General features: G+C 45.8%; 1 long non-coding RNA gene across 1 annotated transcript; it reads left to right on the top strand.

The window, feature by feature from the left end:
- The first annotated feature begins 813 nt into the window (after positions 1-813).
- On the top strand, positions 814-3,776 carry LOC142187320 (uncharacterized). Its single transcript, XR_012712550.1, has 3 exons — positions 814-1,446; positions 3,461-3,606; positions 3,691-3,776. It is a non-coding gene; the product is annotated as an uncharacterized LOC142187320 (long non-coding RNA).
- The last annotated feature ends 1,473 nt before the right edge of the window (positions 3,777-5,249 follow it).

Genomic DNA, 5,249 nt, shown 5'->3' on the forward strand with positions numbered 1-5,249 from the left:
CCTGTGCTGAGGCTCCTCCAGATCTGCCCCTGTGCTGAGGCTCCTCCAGACCTGCCCCTGTGCTGAGGCTCCTCCAGATCTGCCCCTGCACTGAGGCTCCTCCAGTTCTGCCCCTGCACTGAGGTTACTCCAGATCTGCCCCTGTGCTGAGGCTCCTCCAGACCTGCCCCTGTGCTGAGGCTACTCCAGATCTGCCCCTGCACTGAGACTACTCCAGATCTGCCCCTGTGCTGAGGCTCCTCCAGATCTGCCCCAGACCTCACATATGTCAGAGACCTGGGGGAGATATAGCGGGACCCCAGCCCTCTGCCTCTCACCTCCTCACCATATACACACAATAACATGAATCTTGTATTTGCATACACAGAGAAGAGCTTATCTCTCCAGACACATCACAATTCTCAGACTGTGCGGAGTCACCGGATCAGAAAATATAACCTGAAATAACTACTAATGGAATTCATCTATTTTTAAAGATCAGCGCAGGCCGGACTGTATATTAGGGGAAGGAGAAGCCGCTTCTATATAACGGTTATACTTCTCTTCATATGTCAACTCTGACCTAAAACATGGAAACACTTCTCACTAACAGAAGCCTCTGCAGCAAAATGTAAGAAAGTGTTCTATTGTCAGAAGTCATCCATCTCTAGTGAGGAGGTATCAGGAGATTACGTCATGTATGGAGAGGACAGGAGATTACATGTGAGGAGAGGACAGGAGATTACATGTATGGAGAGGACAGGAGATTACATGTGAGGAGAGGACAGGAGATTAGGACATGTATGGAGAGGACAGGTTGTGGAGATTACATGTGAGGAGAGGACAGGAGATTAGGTCATGTATGGAGAAGACAGGAGATTAGGTCATGTATGGAGAGGACAGGAGATTACATGTGAGGAGGTATCAGGAAATTAGGACATGTATGGAGAGGACAGGAGATTACATGTGAGGAGGTATCAGGAGATTAGGTCATGTATGGAGAGGACAGGAGATTACATGTGAGGAGGTATCAGGAGATTAGGTCATGTATGGAGAGGACAGGAGATTACATGTGAGGAGGTATCAGGAGATTAGGACATGTATGGAGAGGACAGGAGATTACATGTGAGGAGGTATCAGGAGATTAGGACATGTATGGAGAGGACAGGAGATTACATGTGAGGAGGTATCAGGAGATTAGGTCATGTATGGAGAGGACAGGAGATTACATGTGAGGAGGTATCAGGAGATTAGGACATGTATGGAGAGGACAGGAGATTACATGTGAGGAGGTATCAGGAGATTAGGACATGTATGGAGAGGACAGGAGATTACATGTGAGAAGGTATCAGGAGATTAGGTCATCTATGGAGAGGACAGGAGATTAGGTCATGTATGGAGAGAACAGGTTGTGGAGATTACATGTGAGGAGGTATCAGGAGATTAGGTCATGTATGGAGAGGACAGGTTGTGGAGATTATACAGTCCTATGAAAAAGTTTGGGCACCCCTATTAATCTTAATCATTTTTAGTTCTAAATATTTTGGTGTTTGCAGCAGCCATTTCAGTTTGATATATCTAATAACTGATGGACACAGTAATATTTCAGGATTGAAATGAGGTTTATTGTACTAACAGAAAATGTGCAATATGCATTAAACCAAAATTTGACCGGTGCAAAAGTATGGGCACCTCAACAGAAAAGTGACATTAATATTTAGTAGATCCTCCTTTTGCAAAGATAACAGCCTCTAGTCGCTTCCTGTAGCTTTTAATCAGTTCCTGGATCCTGGATAAAGGTATTTTGGACAAACAATTCAAGTTCAGTTAAGTTAGATGGTCGCCGAGCATGGACAGCCCGCTTCAAATCATCCCACAGATGTTCAATGATATTCAGGTCTGGGGACTGGGATGGCCATTCCAGAACATTGTAATTGTTCCTCTGCATGAATGCCTGAGGATTTGGAGCGGTGTTTTGGATCATTGTCTTGCTGAAATATCCATCCCCGGCGTAACTTCAACTTCGTCACTGATTCTTGAACATTATTCTCAAGAATCTGCTGATACTGAGTGGAATCCATGCGGCCCTCAACTTTAACAAGATTCCCGGTGCCGGCATTGGCCACACAGCCCCAAAGCATGATGGAACCTCCACCAAATTTTACAGTGGGTAGCATGTGTTTTTCTTGGAATGCTGTTTCTTTTTGGACGCCATGCATAACGCCTTTTTTTATAACCAAACAACTCAATCTTTGTTTCATCAGTCCACAGGACCTTCTTCCAAAATGAAGCTGGCTTAGCCAAATGTGCTTTTTCATACCTCAGGCGACTCTATTTGTGGCGTACGTGCAGAAACGGCTTCTTTCTCATCACTCTCCCTGACAGCTTCTATTTGTGCAAAGTGCGCTGTATTGCTGACCGATGCACAGTGACACCATCTGCAGCAAGATGATGCTGCAGCTCTTTGGAGGTGGTCTGTGGATTGTCCTTGACTCTTCTCACCATTCTTCTTCTCTGCCTTTCTGATATTTTTCTTGGCCTGCCACTTCTGGGCTTAACAAGAACTGTCCCTGTGCTCTTCCATTTCCTTACTATGTTCCTCACAGTGGAAACTGACAGGTTAAATCTCTGAGACAGCTTTTTGTATCCTTCCCCTGAACAACTATGTTGAACAATCTTTGTTTTCAGATCATTTGAGAGTTGTTTTGAGTAGCCCATGATGCCGCTCTTCAGAGGAGATTCAAATAGGAGATCAACTTGCAATTGGCCACCTTAAATACCTTTTCTTATGATTGGATACATCTGGCTATGAAGTTCAAAGCTCACTGAGGTTACAAAACCAATTTTGTGCTTCAGTAAGTCAGTAAAAAATAGTTAGGAGTATTCAAATCAATAAAATGATAAGGGTGCCCATACTTTTGCACGGTCAAATTTTGGTTTAATGCATATTGCACATTTTCTGTTAGTACAATAAACCTCATTTCAATCCTGAAATATTACTGTGTCCATCAGTTATTAGATATATCAAACTGAAATGGCTGCTGCAAACACCAAAATATTTAGAACAAAAAATGATTAAGATTAATAGGGGTGCCCAAACTTTTTCATAGGACTGTATGTGAGGAGGTATCAGGAGATGAGGTCATGTATGGAGAGGACAGGTTGTGGAGATTACATGTGAGGAGAGGACAGGAGATGAGGTCATGTATGGAGAGGACAGGAGATTACATGTGAGGAGAGGACAGGAGATTAGGTCATGTATGGAAAAGACAGGTTGTGGAGATTACATGCGAGGAGGTATCAGGAGATTAGGACATGTATGGAGAGGACAGGTTGTGGAGATTACATGTGAGGAGAGGACAGGAGATTAGGATATGTATGGAGAGGACAGGTTGTGGAGATTACATGTGAGGAGAGGACAGGAGATTAGGACATGTATGGAGAGGACAGGTTGTGGAGATTACATGTGAGGAGAGGACAGGAGATTAGGTCATGTATGGAGAGGACAGGTTGTGGAGATTACATGTGAGGAGAGGACAGGAGATTAGGTCGTGTATGAAGAGGACAGGTTGTGGAGATTACATGTGAGGAGGTATCAGGACATTAGGTCATGTATGGAGAGGACAGGTGGTGGAGATTACATGTGAGGAGAGGACAGGAGATTAGGTCATGTATGGAGAGGGCAGGAGATTACATGTGAGGAGGTATCAGGAGATTAGGACATGTGTGGAGAGGACAGGTTGTGGAGATTACATGTGAGGAGAGGACAGGAGATGAGGTCATGTATGGAGAGGACAGGAGATTACATGTGAGGAGAGGACAGGAGATTAGGTCATGTATGGAGAAGACAGGTTGTGGAGATTACATGCGAGGAGGTATCAGGAGATTAGGACATGTATGGAGAGGACAGGTTGTGGAGATTACATGTGAGGAGAGGACAGGAGATTAGGTCGTGTATGAAGAGGACAGGTTGTGGAGATTACATGTGAGGAGGTATCAGGACATTAGGTCATGTATGGAGAGGACAGGTGGTGGAGATTACATGTGAGGAGAGGACAGGAGATTAGGTCATGTATGGAGAGATTGGGATGTGGAGATTACATGTGAGGAGAGGACAGGAGATTAGGTCATGTATGGTGAGGACAGGTGGTGGAGATTACATGTGAGGAGGTATCAGATTAGGTCATGTATGGAGAGGACAGGAGATTAGGTCATATATGGAGAGGACAGGTTGTGCAGATTACATGTGTGGAGAGGACAGGAGATTAGGACATGTATGGAGAAAACAGGTTGTGCAGATTACATGTGAGGAGATATCAGATATATATATATACACACCTGTGTGTTACTAGAGGGCTGTATATACACAAAGGGATATTTTGCAGTCCGAGGATGTTTTTGGTTTCAGAGCAGCTGAGGGGTGGAGGAGCCAGAACCCTGCGGAGAGCTGGACACCCCGTCCTGGGGCCCCATGTTTACAAGTCAATGGGCCACAGTGTCCTGCTGCTTCCAGTCCTTTCATGCTCTGTGGGGAATGTGAGACAAAGGACAAGGCCGAGCGCAACACTAGTCACATGTCACAAGGCAGCAGAGGAAGTGTGACCCTAGTACACGACCCCAAGACTGAGCTGGAGACGCCATTAAATAGTAAATACCACAGAGAGGAGCTGTAGTGCAAAGCAGGATAGTATATATCTATAACAATACATGGTCTCCTGTACTATGCTCCTCAGTACTCGGTGGTGTCCTGTACTATGCTCCTCAGTACTCGGTGCTCTCCTGTACTATGCTCCTCAGTACTCGGTGGTCTCCTGTACTATGCTCCTCAGTACTCGGTGGTGTCCTGTACTATGTTCCTCAGTACTCGGTGGTCTCCTGTACTGTGCTCCTCAGTACTCGGTGGTCTCCTGTACTATGCTCCTCAGTACTCGGTGGTCTCCTGTACTATGCTCCTCAGTACTCGGTGGTCTCCTGTACTATGCTCCTCAGTACTCGGTGGTCTCCTGTACTATGCTCCTCAGTACTCGGTGGTCTCCTGTACTATGCTCCTCAGTACTCGGTGGTCTCCTGTACTGTGCTCCTCAGTACTCGGTGGTCTCCTGTACTATTCTCCTCAGTACTCGGTGGTCTCCTGTACTGTGCTCCTCAGTACTCGGTGGTGTCCTGTACTATGCTCCTCAGTACTCGGTGGTGTCCTGTACTATGCTCCTCAGTACTCGGTGGTCTCCTGTACTATGCTCCTCAGTACTCGGTGCTCTCCTGTACTATGC

This window comes from Leptodactylus fuscus, unplaced genomic scaffold (assembly GCF_031893055.1).
Source record: "Leptodactylus fuscus isolate aLepFus1 unplaced genomic scaffold, aLepFus1.hap2 HAP2_SCAFFOLD_191, whole genome shotgun sequence".
In the NCBI taxonomy this organism is placed as follows: domain Eukaryota; kingdom Metazoa; phylum Chordata; class Amphibia; order Anura; family Leptodactylidae; genus Leptodactylus; species Leptodactylus fuscus.